The sequence below is a fragment of the Mesoplodon densirostris genome, chromosome 6, assembly GCF_025265405.1.
Source record: "Mesoplodon densirostris isolate mMesDen1 chromosome 6, mMesDen1 primary haplotype, whole genome shotgun sequence".
In the NCBI taxonomy this organism is placed as follows: domain Eukaryota; kingdom Metazoa; phylum Chordata; class Mammalia; order Artiodactyla; family Ziphiidae; genus Mesoplodon; species Mesoplodon densirostris.
The window spans coordinates 128,077,924-128,095,450 of record NC_082666.1 but is presented as its reverse complement, the minus strand read 5'-3'; positions in this window follow the sequence as shown (position 1 = coordinate 128,095,450).

Here is a 17,527-nt window from a genome sequence, read left to right as displayed (position 1 = left end):
GGATTTCGGCTTATGACTCTTATCTGCTGGAGGCCAAAGCACCCCAGTGAAAGACATTTTTGGTGCCCTGTTCTGGATGGCTCGGTAATCCTCTCATTTATGTACGCAGACAAGGAGATCAAAGCCCCCAGGGATGCATAAAACATGTCAGGGCTGGGAGTTGTACATCCATTAAAGCTGACAAATGCTTTGTCCAGCTGATGGGCGGTCAGATAGCCACCCCGGGGGACAGGAGAGCTGCGAGGGTTGAAGCAGAGGAGGGCGGCCCCAAGCAGGGATCGGGGGCGGGAGAGGCAGGGCTGAACGCAGAGCCAGAGCGGGGCATGCGGGGTGGGCGTGGTACCCAGGCCCCAGCCTCCGGCAGCGCCCTGGTCTTCCATGTGGACAGATGATGATTTCTCAGTCTTATGACAAGTGCTGTGCAGAAAAGGAGGTTCAAGGTGCCCTTCCAAGAATCCCCAGGGCCTTCTGTGTGGACATGACGGGATCAACAGACATGGAATAGGACTGGAAATCCTGACAGCCAGGAGGGCAGAGAAGAGGCAAGGAAGAAAAAGGCAAGGAAGGAATGTCCTCCGTTCTCTTCTTAAAAAGCACGAGACTGAAGTGCCCATCCGGAGCCCAACCTGTCACCTCTGCGGTTGCCGTCATGTCCTCCAATGCTCTGGCTCAGGCAGGAGTGTGCCCTCTGGGGTCCATGGAAGAGGGAGAACTTCCTGGAGTTCCTGCTCAAGGGAAATCGTCAGTTTCCCTCGGCTTTCAGGGGGCTCACTCTGCAAAGGGTGGAGCAAAGCGTTCCCGAGGGTGGCTGATGCTCTCCTGGCCTGTGGGAGAACACAGGCCGCTGTTCATGCCCAGATAAGGAGAGGTCTAGGTCACAATGTGCTTGGATCTGTGTGTGAGAGAGACAGAGAGAGACAGGGACAGAGGGGCCGAGACCTGCACAGGAGCCCAGGCTGCTGCTGCGCCCCCAGGACCGTGGCACAGAGAGCAGTCTTCATAGGTGCAGGAACCCGTGATTCGAGCTGCTGAGCTGTACCGATGCCCGCAAAGATCATTCTGGTTTTTTCCTAGCTTGTGGGCCTTCCAGGGGAGCCTCGTGGTGACTGCACAGCCTGTGCTGGCTTCACAAGGGAAGTCTCCCTCCCTGCACGAGGGAGCAGCTGGGAGCCACCCTAGGAACTGCCAGGGAGGCCTTGTCTTTAGTTCTGAGAGATGCTCTGTACGGTTGCTAGGAGAGAAACTGGTTCTCACAGTCGCTCTGGCTTTGCTCCCCTGCCCCCGGGTCCCTTTGTCCAGTGCCGGGCCCCTGGTTGTAGTTCTAGAAGAAGTGCAGTCAGTGAGCCTTCCCTTTCCCCACGTAGGGATCTGCTGTCCCCATCACACCTCCATTCGTCCCCATAGACCTTGTCTCAACCTGGACGCTAAGGAAGTGATGCTCCAGGCAGCCCCTACTTATGGATGGGTTTCTTTGGAAATAGTAACACACTTCCTTGTGGAAACAATGTACTAGTTCCAATCCCCTACCCCACCTCCCAATCTGTTTAAACCCATTGTCTAAAATGACATGTATTTGCAATAAAAAGTAAATGCTCCCGCAAACTCATAATTTACATGAACAAAATAACAGATTCAATAAAGCAATCATTTTCCTTTCCTAAATGTTAGTTCTTGAGGATACATAGAGTTTTAATCAGAAGAAGGTGGAGAAATAGATGGAAATTTTTGCATGTACCCGAGGGGGGCTCCTGAGTAGCACCTATGAGTACTGTGCTGTAGAGATTGATAACATTGTTCCGCTTTTTAAAACTTGTGCTTAGTTTCAAACCTAATATATTTTCCTTCCATTCATACAGATCCTTTGCTATCTTTTTTTTTTTAATGCGGTACGCGGGCCTCTCACTGTTGTGGCCTCTCCCGTTGCGGGGCACAGGCTCCGGACGCGCAGGCTCTGCGGCCATGGCTCACGGGCCCAGCCGCTCCGCGGCACGTGGGATCTTCCCGGACCGGGGCACGAACCCGCGTCCCCTGCATCGGCAGGCGGTCTCCCAACCACTGCGCCACCCGGGAAGCCCTGCAGTCTCTTATTAATGGTGACTGGGGTCATTTAAGGAAATCCCCCCTGTCCCAAAACAAAATTCAGGAAAGAATAAAAGAAAGCAAGGTAGGAATGGGGGAGAGGTTTCCCCTGAGAACGCTGGGCGTGAGCGAAGGCAGAGTTGCAGGAGTTAAGAGGGAGCATGTGTATATGTGAACGAGTGTCTGATCTGGAGTGAACTAAGTTGTGGACAGAGAACCACAGAACGTTGTAAAGAGGTGAGGGCAGCGTGTATGTCATTCCTTCAAAGAGAAAGGGGGAGATGCCCACCTAGAGAGCCGTCTCTCGCTTTTTATCTCCAGCCACCAGAGAGCAGCACTAGCCCAGAACACTTGGACTGCTTTGGGCAGTGAGTCTGGTGGGTGAGACCTGCAGGGGCAGCTCTCCCGCCTCCACCTGCCTAGTTCTCAGCTCCCCCGCCTCACAGCCAAGACCACTGAATTCCCACCTTCACTCCAAGCTCTGAGACAAATCTTGATGAATCTGGTTTTCGTGTTTATTCCTGTGTCACCGAAGCTTTGATTTTTGTCCTTGGCACCAAGTGCTCACTTGTACCCCAATTCCCACCACTCCCTCCCTTTCACCTCCTGACCACTGCTTCCTCTTAAAAAAAAAGCTCCCCTAGATCTTTATACCTCAACCTCCTCTCTCCCCTGTGCCCCCAGGATTAGAGTCCTGTCCCCCCGCCTCACAGAATTTCCTGCCTATGCAGAGACGGGCATCCACTGCAAGGTTTCCCGCTGCTGACGTATCTGATGAAACTGCTTGCCTGGATGCTGCCTTTGCCCACAATGGTAGGTCCTGTCTGGAGTCTGTCCCATCCCCTGTGACGGGGTTGCCTCTTCAGCTCTGGCCCTCCTGCCCTGCCCCCAGGCCACTGCGGTTAAATTCCTCAATCCAGCAGTATCAGGAAGGGAGACAGCCACACACTTAGACCCTCCGTGGTGCCACGTGGTTTAGGACGAAGCTGACACTCCTTAAGACGGTAGATTCCAGGATCTTTCCCCATATTCTTCTCCAGCCTCTCCTCTCTCATCCCTTTCTGCACACCTTTTGCTCCAGTCATCCCCTGCGTAAGCTCTTCTTGTTGGTGTTTCGAAGTCCCTTGTGGGCTTTTCCTTCTTTCTAAAACAATCTTCTCCAATGAGAGCCTGGCTAACTCCTCAACTTGATTTAAAGCTCAGCTCAAGCAGCTTGTCCCATGGCAATCCCTCCCCGATGCCTGACCTGGGGTAGGTGCTCTCTCCCAGGCATCTCCAGACCCTACACTGCCTGCTATTCCAACTCCTATTCAGTGTTTTGTGGAATTACACAGCCCCTGCGAAGCCAGTTGACCGTGGTGTCCCCCATACGGTGTACGTCTGGTGGCCAGGGACTGCACTCATGTACTCTGCATTTCTAGTGCCTGGACAACACATGTCTTTGTGAGTGAACGTTGACTGTTCAATGAATCATGGGGTGAGTCAAGGGTATTTGAATGATATACTGAAGCATTTTCCTAAGTATGTTCCTAGAAATTCTATTTCCACACAATGATAGATATTAGTGGAGAAAGGTTTTTGTAGAAAATTAATTTGGAGAAATGCTAGATTAAGCGAAGTGACACAGACTTCTTTTTTGAAGTATTTTTCACACTTTAAAGTACGCAGTGTGTATTACTATCTCAAGGAGTGATTACATAGAGCCTTCGGGCACATCTCTGGGAAACTGTTGCAGTCCTGTATCGGTTCTCATATGAAGCGCAGGGAGGGACAGCAGTGTGATCTCTCTCGTGGGAATAAGTCGTCATGGCCATAGTAACACATATCCTGCTTCCATGTTTAATTAACCAAGTGTCCAGTACACTTACTATCTCCTTATACGAGTAACACTAGTTTTTCGCAACCTTATAAGATCTGTGGAAAACTGATTGGACATCAGCATTCCATCCCAGGAATGTTGGGAGGTGAGGCCACTTCATCATTTCTGTATATTTTCAACCCAGACGTTCCTTTAGTCAGGGACCCTCTTCCTTTTCCTTACCGGATGGAATTCATCTGCCTAATTTGTGAATGTTGACATTATTTGTGCCCTTTTGCAGCACAATTACTTCCCTGGGTTACAGTGGGACCCAGCAATCACGAACTGGCCACCGTTGGCCTCTTGGAGACACACTCGTCACAGAGAAGCTCCAAAATTCCATTATCCACCTTTTGGCTGTTGTGAATAATGCTGCTATGAAGTTGGGTGGACGGCCAACTTTCATTTGACTTTAATGGTGTAGACAAGCATCATCTCCGGGAGGAGAAGGGGGAGAAGGTGGTATCCCTGACTCACACCAGGCAAGTTAGGATGTCATGCATCTAAGGTGCCTGGCTACATAAGTGTTTTGTGGCTGTAACCTTATTCCAACAGATCTAAGAGGCAGGACATAGAAGGTAAGAGACTCCAAGGCAGATCCTGAGCTCATCTGAGGTGGATCTTGCAAGTTCAGGGGGACAATCGACCTAAGGAAGGAAATGTGAAGCAGGAGCATGAAATGACCCTGGGGCTCTCCACCTCCTCTCAAGGTGGGTGAGGCCAGATGGGCAGGATAAAGAACGTGAGCTGGCAGGCAGGTGCCAGACTTCCCTTAGAGACCGTGCTGTAAGTGGAAACGTGGTGTCTCCCTGGCCCCAGAATTCTTACACCCTGCGGTCTGCACACCCACTAGCCTGGCCAGGGTGGGTACTAGAAACTCAGTCCTGATTGTTAGCTGGAGATTTTCTGGACCCCTCATTTTCCCCTCCTGGCATATCCGGCCACCTCCTCTTTGCCGCTTACTTTTTTTTGTTTTAAACCAGTAAAAGTGAGTTGATTTGAGAATAGCCAAAGGAATTGCACTTCAGGAGGCATGAACTATGGAGGCCCAGAGGCAAATCCAGAGAACAAGGAAGAGAAGCTTAATTTTATAGGGAAAAGGGGGGGAGTTGAGAAGGGCTGCAGGAACCACAGAATCTGTTGGAAGAAGTTGAGTCCAAAGTATTTTGCTGCTTACTTTAAGGCACGTGTAGAGGAAAAGAATGAAGAGGAAACCTAAGTCTTTACACAGATTCTTATGAACGGTCCTGATCAGGGAGAGGAGGTCACAATCAAAGTGTTTTCAGTATCTGAAGATGTCAGTGTACTGATCACTCACTAAGCAATTATTTCCTGGCTCTTCAGTCCTCTGAAGCAGGCGGAGGCTGAGGCAATGGGCCGGGGATCCTGGGTCTGGTGTGGCAGAAGTTCAAGGTGGGGGGAGCTGAGGTCATGTGAGGGACGCTGGGAAGCCAGAGGGGGTGATGAAGAGAGGGGAGGAACCAGAGTGACCCAGAACAAACATGGCTGGAGGAAGACAGAAAGGATGACAATTATTTAAGATGCTGAGCATTAACTGTATGCCACGCTTCATCCACAGGACTAACGGGGAGAATATCTAGAAAGAACTGTAGGACAAAAGGCAAGAATTTTGGTGTCAGAAGGACCCAAGTTGTGATCCAGTCTCAGCTGATTGTTTGCCTAACCAGTTCTCAGTTTTCTCATCCATAAAATGAGAGTGAGACTAGAACCCACTTCATAAGGGCAGAATTACATAATAGGATCAAACTCTGGGGGTGTAGTAAGCACTTGGACGTGGGAAGTACTTAATAGATGGTAGCCGCCATTATTTTTGTGGTTTTGACTATAATTTAGTCATATTCCCCTCTCAGGCAGGGTCCGTGCCTGACTGTGTGTCCCTCGAGTTCAGCGCCGTCCCCAGCACATGCCACCCATGGGAAGACTGGAAAGGGAAGTCAGGGCATCTGTACCTCGGGGATGACGGGGGACAATGAACAAGCCAAGTGTGTGGCGGGCCTGACCCACAGCGAGCGGTCCCCATACAGCAGCTACTGGTATTGAATTAGGACCTGCGGTGCTGGAGCCTGGCTTCAGCCCGGGCTGCTCGGCCAAGACCCCGGACTGTCTGCCTCTGTGGACCAGGGAAGGGAGGAGGCTTAGGGGTCAGGCCTGGTGAGACTGACTCCCAGCTAATTTGGGGAAACACTTAGCTACTTGAGCCTCTGAAAACAGTGCAAATAACTAGTGAGACGTTTTCTCATACCTCCCCTCATCAGCAGAGCGGACATAATTATCACCCCCGCGTTAGGACATGGATGCCGGGGTTCAGGAGGTTGAGGGGCTGCTTGAAGCCCACGCACCTGGTGAGTGGAGGTCCCACCTGAGTCAGCTGACCACAAGACCTGTAGCCTTCACAAAGGAGGGAAATGTGACTGGGTTTGCCCAGCTCTGCAGGGACCTTTCAGCTTCAAAGTTCTGTGATTCTATCTCCATGTTCCTTCACTGACGGATGTCACAGACCACACTGCCTCTTTGGCCCATCCCAGGGGCCTTAGCGTCTTAGGAAAGGACTTCTGGGGAGGGCAAAACTCATAGCGGGAAGGTGCTGGCTGGTACTGAGTGCTTCTCTGTGTCTGGACACTGCACTGGGTACCGCACAATCCATTGCTCACAAATATTACAGGTCAAGCAAGAGGAGGCATTGTCCTCCATTTGCAGAAGAAGAGACTGAGGTTCACAGTGGTCCCATGGAATCCAAAGGAGTATAAGGGGGAATGCCAGGAGTAAAAATGCCAGAGGGGCAGTGTTTCAGGAAAGGGGGCCTCAGAGAAGGCCCATCCCTTACCCCACCATCTGCACAAGGTACCTTGGGCATACCTGTGGGTACTGGGTCTTTGGGACAGGTCCTCCTAGGCTGGGATGCTGCTTTCTCGGCCAGGACCCCCTCCCCCCAGGCCTGTGGCTTCCGGCAGAGGGAGAGATGCTTCCTGGTTCATCCAGATTTGCTGCGGATGCTGTCGTGTTCATCTCAGTGTTTACACCAACGTCTTGAGAGCCTCGAGCCTCCAACACAGCCCCCCATCAGCAGGGAGCATGGAGAGATCCGGATGCCTGAGCAGCTGCTGGCCCCAGGCTGACCCCCGTGACCCCAGAGTTATCGCAGGGATTCAGTGCTGCGGTGGGCCCGAGACCACCAACGACGCAGCCAGGGCAAGGGCGGGGGTGGAGCAAAGAGGGAAACTAGGGGAGGCTCCCTCAGGCCCCTGGACCAGCCCTGGCTCCACCCGGGTGTTCAATAAATGCACGCGGCTTGCAGAGACAATAATGCAAACATTGAGACTGGTACAAATGATGCTGATGGTGGTGATGTTGCTGTTGGTGGTGGTGATGCCACAGTTCCTGTCGCCCATTTACTTGACTCCCAGGGGTGTGATCTACGTTGGCACCCCTTTTACTTGCACAGGGACTTGTACTATACCTCTTTTACAGATGAGAAAAGCGAGGCTGGCCCATGGCACAGCGGAGGTTCAGAGAAGCCTGCCAGGTCTCTGATCCTATCAAGTGCTCCTTCCACCCACCTGGTCCCTCAAAAAGCCAAAAGACACAATTCTCAATTAGCAGGGCTCAAGTGTAATGACATTTGTGTGAGTCAGCCCCAAAGGAGAGGGCCCCTCAGCCACTGCCAAGGATAAGAGGCAGAATGGGTCACTGCTGGGGTTCCAGGCAGCTGGGAGAGACCCAGGACTGGAGCTGACGTGGTCCACTGGGACCCCCTGCTTTCTGGGCAGATGTCCATTCAGTGACCTGTGTCCAAATCCTGGTTCTGCCACATATGTGCTGGAGACCTTGGTCACTTACTATCTCTGAGTGTTTCCTCATCATCACTCTGTGCTTCCCTGTTAGGTATAAAGATTAAGAAGCCAAAAAGCAGGCCCACCAACTAGCACAGTGGCAGGCCCGTGGTAGGCGTGCAATCCATTCTAGGTGTCTTGACCATTATTGTAGGAAACCAGGGCAGCCTGAGGTCTGAAGACCGTCCCAGGGATGTCCGAGTCATGGAGGGAGGAGTCACTGGTGGTGGGAAGTTAGGCTCCACCCCCTACCCCATGAGGATGAGGGGAGGGGCTTGGTCACCATCAAGCAGCCCTGCCTGGTCCCTGGACCTACCCCCCCACCCCCCACCCCCGCCTCCCTCAGTGCAGGATGATAAGCCTGATGACTGCACATTAAAGGTGTGGTGCCGAGCTGGCCTCCCCGTGAGGAGGCCGCTGATAACCTGGTGGGGGCCGCTATCTGGAGAGGAAGTGGGCTGGAATCGGGGTGGGGGTGGGGGTAAATGAGGCCCAGCGTCAGGAGGCCGCTTGGAGCCCCAGGGCCGGACCCAACCCCGGGGTCACGTCACCCCGTCTCTGCCACCAGGCACAATTGCATCGCGCAATCCATCACTGACGCTGCCTGGCTTTTTTTCTCCAAGTGCATTACTGCATTCTCATCCTAAAAGAGTCGAGCCGGTGGAGGACAGGGTAAACTGTGGGCCCCTCCCTCATCCGCCTTTGTCCCATGAGCCCTCACCTCCACCCCAGGTCGTGCTGGGCTCTCTCTGCTCCCTTTGCTGCACTTGTACATATGTGTAAGGGTCTGTGTGATAAATACAAAATTGTGTGTGTGTGTGTAAAATCACGCCATGTGTATTTTTCTGCACCTTCCCCATCCCGACCACGCAACGTATCTTGGGCGTGTTTCCACAGCATATGGAAGTGCCCCATTCATTTTAATGACAGAGTACAAGTCCACAAAATACATGTGCCTAAATTTACTTCCCTCTTCCCCATGGTTGTACCTTCAAGCTGTTTTCAGTGTTTGCTTTTGCTAAGACAGCATGTGGCCGCGAAGGTTATCATACACATGTCTTTGAGAACCAGGGCATGTTCTAGCGTAGGGTAGTTTTCTAGAAGTGCAATTACTCCACCGCTGTATGTAGGCATCCCAAATGTTGAGTGGTACAGCCAACAATGCTCCCTAAAACGTTTTTATCAAATTACATTCCCATTGACACTCGGTGAGGGTAACCATTTCCCCACGTCATCACCACTATTATTGGATATTAGCAGTATTGCCATTTTGCCATTCTCATGGCAAAAACATTGCATTACTACTTAATTTGCACTTTTGCCTTTACTGCTGTGACTGGACACCTCTCCCTATGTTATTAGCTGTTTGTAGTTGTCTTTCTGTGCAACGCCCATGTCAATCACTTGTCCATTTGTCTTTAGGTTGTTTAGAAACAGGAAGGACTCCTTACATTCTCTTTGCAGTAATCCTTCGTTACACAGCTACTGCAAATATTTTCTCCCCGTCTGACACTTACTTTTCACTTGTTCACGGCCTTCCTGAGGCTCTGATGTCCTTTGCAGGATTAGCAGTGATCCCATCCTTGGTTTCTGGATGTTTAGCCCTCATTTCTCTTGCAAAAATCTGGTACTGATAGTAACAGTTACCCTTTTATTGAATGCCTGTCATGTGCCAGGCTTTCTGCGGAGGGCTGGAGAGGCACCGCCTGCGTCATGCACGCAAGGTAAGGCCCCGCGTAGTGGGGGCCTTTTCTTGACGAGGGAGGACTCGGGCTTGAGGAGTCAGCTGACTTGCCAAAGGCCACCTGGTTGAACAGGACTCCAGCCCCCAGAGCCACGACCACTGGCTCTTGTCTTCCCAGCCTCAACCCCCTTATTGATGTAGCTCAAACCTTCCTTGCCTGAGCCCTGATTGGGCGTATTGTTTTGACTTTAATATGTTACTATCTATCGGATGTGGACAAAGAGCAAAATACCAACTTTTCCCCATTCATTCACGTATTTGACAAATATCCACTGAGCACTTTCTGTGTTCCGGGCTCTGTACTAGGGGCTGGGGACACAGTGGGAAAAAGAAACAGCCCTGCTCAACAGAAGGGACGGCCTGGCCAAGCCTTTCCGCATTTTACTTTATCATTTACTCACTCACTTAATAAATAGCCGTGGATCATCCGGGATTCAGGAGGCCCTGCCTATTTTTCTTAATCCCAGGTGGGGTACACGTGGGTGCAGTGGGCCTACTGTTCAAATCTAGGGGCTAGAAATGAGTAAGAAAGAAACAACACAATCAAGAAATAATGCCAATGGCAAAAAGCTTGCACAATTCTGGGATTAAGTCTCTTTCCCAGGTGCCCTGGCCTGGTGAGTTAGGCGTGCAGGCAGGCCCGCTGGTGCACGCACTCGTACACCCTCACGTGCACATGCCCCACCCTTCTTGTCCAGCCTCTGGAACAGAGGCCACATATTCTACTTCCCTCTGGAGAGCGGAGGGCTCACAGGCCAGTCCGTCTGTGCAAGCCCAGTCCTGGTGGCTCATGGGAAAGGCCGTTCAGTCCAGAGAGATGAGCAGGAAGCTAATTTTAACCAAGAACTGCAGAGTGGCCTTGGCCCAGAGGGAACGGCTCCAGCAGAGGTGCCTCCGGGTGGTACCCTCGTCCTTCCAGAAGGCCGCAGGCCGAGGTCAGGGCCCCCCGTCCTCCTGCCGTCCCTGCCTCGCAGGCGATGCTGTCAGCTTACGGGCAGCTATCCCCTTCACCTCATCAGTCCTCGGTAATCTGCCTTCAGACCCCTTGGGACTGGCTCCCATCAGCCCCGACAGCCTCTGCTGCCCACGGGGGCCTGGAGGCCCAAGGGCCAAGCTGATTGGAAAGGGGAGGCAGACGGGCCCCGGGGTGGGCAGGCTGGGCTCCCACACTGACTCCCAGGTGACCCCAGGGAGATGCTGTCCAGCCTGGGCCCCGACGGGGGAGGGCCGTGCACGTACTGACCTTCTACTGCATGCGTGACCCACACCCGAAGCTTTATGCACATTATCGCAGCTCATCCTCAGCTTCCCTGCGAGCCGGTACGTTTGTGTCCAATTTAAACAGGATGAAACTGAGGCCGAGAGGGGTTAAATAATGCGCCAGGGATTCCACAGCCAGCAAGAAGCAAAGCCAAGAGGTGAAGCGAACACGGCCTGCTTCCTCCCGAGCCCGTCCGTCCACAGCAGGCTCGGCAAGCGGCCCGGGCGCGCGGCCACAGGGGTCTGGGCCCAGCCCGCGGGTGGGTCTGGGGCAGCTGCCGCTGTGTCTCCAGCAAAGCCGTACCTCCCTCACTCCCAGGAACTCCTGCAGGAGGAAGCCCTGCACAGAGGCTTGCGTCCCGGATGCCCAGGCTTGGCAGGTGACCTCACCTCTCCCAGCCATGGTTTTCTCATCTATCGATACAAAGGGGATTCATAACAGAATCAGTTCTGCGGGTTGTCCTGTGGGCTAAGCACGGTCTTGTACATGAAGCAGGAGCTGGGCGCTGGGCAGGTGACAAAGGTGGGCGACACTGCCTCAGCGCCCACGCTTGTGAGCACAGCGATGGATGTGAGACAAACGCTCCCAGGAACGAGGCACATTTAAGAATTCTTTGGGAACAGGTTCTTGTCTTCCTTGTCTCTGGATCCCTTCAGGGCCAAGGAGGACCTGCGATGTCCGCAAAGTCCCTGCAGGTGCCAGTCAGACCTTTCCATGCACCTGCCATTCCGCTCACAAATTTAAACTTTCTCCCAGTATCTCCTGGACGTTCCCTGATGCCTATTTTTAAGTACTCAGCTGCTGTCAGGCGGAGTTGTTGCCCCGTGAATCAGCAACAGAGTCCCGACCTCACGCGCAGGGGCTCTGGCCACCTCACCTCTCTGGGGACCGCAGTTACTGTCTCCAGGATGAGGGTCCACCCAGCCTGGCGGCCCCATCAGCACCAGGTGTTTCTCTTCCTCGCTTCTTTCCCACCAGGCACTCACGAAACCTTCCTGTCATCCTCTGGGAATGGTTTGCTCAACCTTATTAAAAGGATGGCCCCGGGGCTTCCCTGGTGGCACAGTGGTTGGGAGTCCGCCTGCCGATGCAGGGGACACGGGTTCGAGCTCCGGTCCGGGAAGATCCCACATGCCGCAGAGCGGCTGGGCCCGTGAGCCATGGCCGCTGAGCCTGCGTGTCCGGAGCCTGTGCTCCGCAACGGGAGAGGCCACAACAGTGAGAGGCCCGCGTACCACACAAAAAAAAAAAAAAAAAAGAAAAAAAGGATGGCCCCGCATGGCTGCTCAGCGGGCCCCACGTGGGTTGTGTCCACCCTGCTCCTTACTTTTCATCCTGGTGCCGTTTGCTGGGTCCCTTCAGTGCTGGACGCAGAGCCAGGGGCGCAGGGTGGGCGTTCCGATCCCCCGACCCCAGCAATGCGACGGTGGGTGCCACGCTCATCCTCGCTGTCTCCCCCCATCCAGGACAAGGAGGGAGCAAGGCAGCCACACATCTGAGAGGCTCTGTGAGGAGCGCCCGAGGCCACGCGCAGCCAGGGGACGCCCTTTGCAAACTGTCAAGTGCAGCACCCTTGGGGCCCCATTCACATGAGTACCGTCTTAAAGCCACTAGACTCTGTTCCATCAAATGAATACCTCTTCTGTCACGGTTCAGAAATGAGGTTTTGGGACGTCCCTGGTGGTCCAGTGGTTAAGACTCCGCACTTCAATGCAGGGGGCACGGGTTCGAGCCCTGGTCGGGGAAATGAGATCCCACATGCGGCACCCACATGTGGCCAAAAACGAACAAACAAAAAAGAAACTGAGGTTTTCCAGGGAACCAACTAATCCCATTTGGAGAGTTCTCAAGTATTACAAGGATGTCTATTTAAAAAAAAAAAAAAACCTGCAGTAAACTAACATCTGCCCACCAGGAAAGCAGGTGAGTTGGGGTAGGCAGAGGAAGGGCCGGCCCTGGAGGGCGGGGCCCTGGTGTGTGGACCCCGTGTGGCTACTCATCCTTATCTAGGCCTCAGTTTCCCACTTGGGAGAAGGTGAGGGTGGAGGGAGGGTTGGACTAGATGACTGATTTACAAAACAATTTAAAAGCCACACTCTGTTCAAATGACCCTTGTGAGGCAGCTGAGCATGTGAATCAGAAACAAGAAGGGCTGCTGTGCTTGAAACGGGGGGGCCTTCTCCCGTCCGCCCTCCCCCGCCAACTGTGAGCGTCCTATTCCTGAGAGCCCAGCATGGATGCCCAGGGCTCTGAGGGCCATGGTTTGAAACATCTAGACCAGATTCTTCCTGGAAGAATGGTTAAGAGTGGTGAGACCTCACTCCACCATTTACAGCTGTGTGGCTTCAGACCAGTTACTTACCCTCTCTGTGCCCCAGTCTCCTCATCTCTAAAATGAGGATCATAGGATCTACCTCTCTCTTTATATCCAATAAATGTTGACTGGTCGTGAAGGTCTATTCAGCTCAGATTGTACACATGGTGTCAAGGTGAGCTCTTTCTTTAATCCAGAAGACTTTATGAGCTCAGCTTGGCTGGCTGTGGGATGCACCGAACAAGCCTCTGTCAGTTGTCTGTTTTCCCTGATCTGCCTGTGAGTCATGGTGGCCGCTGCCCTCAGTTCTCTCCTTGTTGCCTCTGCGGCTGGGTGCCCAGAACAGGATGTGTTTCTTCCCTGTGAACATGTTGGGGTGGAGGTCTGAGCATGTGCCCATGGATGCAGACCCACCTGGGGACGGCTGGTGAGAGCCTTGGGCAAGTAAACCCTGAGGCAGTGCTGGGCAGACTCACCCAGGGGGAAAACAGAAATAGAGTCCTTTCCCCAGAATAGAGTCCTGCCCGCACCCCCCCCAGACCTCCACCCAGCAGGGACCTCTCAGCGGGGCCCACGAAGCCCCCAACCCCCAGCTGCAAACAGCAGAACTTCAGAGGCACCGGCCTGAAGAGGCTTGTCACCAGCAAATACAGGGAAAAAAACTCGGGAAGCTCAGACATCAAAGAGGACTGAGATCCTGTGGTGTCCAAAGTCACAGAAACTTGGGTTAATACTATTAAAATGACACTAGCCGCCCAAACCCATTAGGATGGCTACTATCAAGATATCAAGTGTTGGTGAGAATGTGGAGAAATCAGAACCCTTGTATGCTGCTGGTGGGAACGTAAAATAGTGCAGTTGCTGTGGAAAACGGTATGGTGGTTCCTGAAAACATTAAAAATAGAACTACTAGATGATCCAGGCTTGGGTCTCAAGAGATATTTGTACACCAGTGTTTATTGCAGCATTATTCACAAAAGCCAAACAGTGGAAACAACTCGTGTCCATCGACAGATGGATAAACAAAATGCAATATGTACAATATACAATGGAATATTATTCTGTCTTAAAAAGGAAGGAAATTCTGACACATGCCACAACTTGTATGAACCTTGAAGCCATTATGCTAAGTGAAATAAGTCAGTCACAAAAAGACAAATACTGTATGATTCCACTTACATGAGGTTCAGAGAATAGTCAAATTCAGAGACAGAAAGTAGCATGGGGGTAGCCAGAGGCTGGAACGGGGAGTTAGTGTTTAATGGCAACAGACTTTCAGTTTGGGAAGATGAAAAAGCTCTGAAGATGGATGGTGGTGATGGTGGTTCAACAATGTGAATATACTTGACACTTACTGAACTTAAAAAGTGCCGAAGTTGGTCAGTTTTATTCTATGTGTATTTTACCACACTTAAAAAAACCCCCAGACAACACGAAGCCTGGGGAAACTTGAGCCTTACTTTTAAAGTACCTAAAGGAGGGCTTCCCTGGTGGCGCAGTGGTTGGGAGTCCGCCTGCCGATGCAGGGGACACGGGTTCGTGCCCCGGTCCGGGAGGATCCCACGTGCCGCGGAGCGGCTGGGCCCGTGAGCCATGGCCGCTGAGCCTGCCCGTCTGGAGCCTGTGCTCCGCAGCGGGAGAGGCCACAGCAGTGAGATGCCCGTGAACCGCAAAAAAAAAAAAAAAAAAAGTACCTAAAGGAGTATGTAGTGGACCCCTTTGTAAGATAAATCATTGGAGACAGTTGTATCCTTTGTGTAAATCTGGATTATTGTGTGTGTTTGCTGAGAGCTGGTCCACTGGTTTTCCAGCTTAGCTTTGGTTCTTCCTTATTCATAGATGGGAAATTTATTCACACTAAATATTCTTGTTTTTAAAACGGTCAGTTACAAGGATACATTGACACCTACTGTATGTCTTGCACTGGGAAGGTAGAGTGGAAGATACAAAAGAAGAAATAATTATTATATTATGTCTATGTGTCACTATTTGCTATGGGCTGAATTTTGTTTCCCCTAAATTCCTATGTTGAAGTTTTAACTCCCAGGACCTCAGGATGTGGCTGCATTTGGAGACGGACCTTTTAAAGAGGTGATTAAATTAAATGAGGTTATTGGACTGGACCTTAATCCAACACGACCGCTGTGTCTGGAAGAAGAGGAGAGAAGGACCAGACGCACAGAGGGAAGACCGCGTGAGGACGAGGACACTGGGAGAAGACGGCCGTCTGTAAGCCAAGGAGAGAGACCTCGAAAGAAACAACTCTTCTGACACCTTGATCTTGGACTTCCAGCCTCCAGAGCTGTGAGAAAGTAAATGTCTGTTGTTGAAGCCCTGCAGGCTGTGGGGTTTGTTACTGCAGCCAAATGCACCAACTCAGAGTCTCTTTAAAGCCTGAAGACAGCCCTGCAAGGGGGTGACTGCTCTTCTTCCCTGCTTGTAGAAGGGGAAATTGAGGCTCAGAGGACTTGAGTTACTAACTCAAGGTCACACAGCTGGAAAGTGCTGGGTAAACCCAGGTCCCTGACTTCAACACCCGGGGCTGCTCTTCTCGCAGTTCTGCCCCGAGGGTGGGAGCAGTGCGACACCAGACAAAGAAAAACCCTAGCAACCAGTAGAGAGCAAAACGCCGAGGGGCACAGTTCGAAGCCCACCCTGGGAGACAAAGAGGACAGGGGACACCCAGTTAAGGCCGTTGGAGGTTGTGGATCAGGGTCTTTGAAGGTCTTTCTTTGGGGGCTGTCAAAATAATAAGAGCTCGGGCTTCCCTGGTGGCGCAGTGGTTAAGAACCCGCCTGCCAGTGCAGGGGACACGGGTTCGAGCCCTGGTCTGGGAAGATCCCACATGCCGCGGAGGAACTGAGCCCGTGCACCACAACTGCTGAGCCTGCGCTCCAGAGCCCACGAGCCACAACTCCTGAGCCCACATGCTGTAACTCCTGAAGCCCGGATGCCTAGAGCCCCTGCTCTGCAACAAAAGTAGCCACTGCAATGAGAAGCCCTTGCAGCACAACAAAGAGTAGCCCCCGCTCACCAAAACTAGAGAAGGCCCGCACACAGCAACAAAGGCCCAATGCAGCCAGAAAAAAAGAAGGAAAAAAAAGAGCTAAAGTTTCTGAGCATTTACCATAAGACAGGCAGTGGGATAAACACCCCATGTGTTCTATTTTGTCTAAACCTCAAAACAAGCCTATAACGTAGGAGTTATTAGTGTGCCCATTTTCCAGATGAAGAAACCAAGACTCAGGGAAGTCAAGCCAAGTGTCTGAGTTCACACAGCTGGGGAGAGGAAGCGCTTGAATTTGAACCCAGGTGTATCCGATCCCAAAGGTCTTGCTGTTACTTATTTTACAACAGCACTGCAAATGCCCTGGCTCTGGGGAGGGAGGGAGGAAGGGAAGCACAAAATCCATGAGGGGTCCGAGGCTGGGGCATACTCCTTACCAGAGCTCTGGTTGGGGGCCGGCAGTCATAGGCTCCACTCTCTCAGGCCTGGGCCCCTTTCCAATACCCTCACACGGACAGCTTGGGGCTGGGAGAATACTACCTCCACAGCCATAAATAGGGGCTTGGGGCCAAGAGCGGGTTCAGATCCAGGGTCCAGCACTGGCCAGCTAAGAGCCTCTGGACAGGCCTGGTGTGTGGAGTCTCTGCCGGTTTCCTCATTTGGGAAAAGAGTTTAGGTGTCATAATGGTGACCCCCTGCCCGCCTCTCCATCCCTCCCGGGTTTGCTTGGGAACCACTCTGGAAACAGCAATACTATGCAGGTGTCTGTCTTCCTTTGCCTGCGCGGCAGCCCCTCCTTGAGGGTCTCCCAGACCAGCATCCCCCATTCTCTGCTGCCACCGTCCAGCTGCTCTGCTTGGGGCCACATCCCTATCCTGCTACTAATGAGCTGTGTGACCATGGAAATGCCCCATTCGCTCTCTGTTGCTGGTTTCTTTCTCTGTATTCCCACCTCCTTGATTGTCACATGATCAGAGGAGTCAAAACAGGGCAAGTTGTTGGCCAGAGGTTGGGGGTGGGGGGGGGAGAGGAAAGAATAGGTGGAGCGCAGAGGATGGCCATGAAAGTATCCCGTATGGTAGTGGGACGACGTGGGATTATACATGCGTCCAAACCCACAGAACACAAAGCAAAGAGTGGATCCCAGCATAAACTACGGACTGCAGTTAATATGATGTGTCAGCGTTAGCGCATCAGTTGTAATAAATGTACTGCTACTATTGCAAGATGTTAATAATAGGGGAAATTGGGGGTGGGGCGGGGTGAGGGGTAAATGGGGATTCTTTACACGTTTCATTTATTTTTCTGTAAACCTAACGGCTCAAAAAAAGGAAAATCTGTTACAAACAAAACAAAAACATGACAAATGGGGAGCCTCCATGAACAGTGAGGAACCTGGAACCTTCCCTGGTG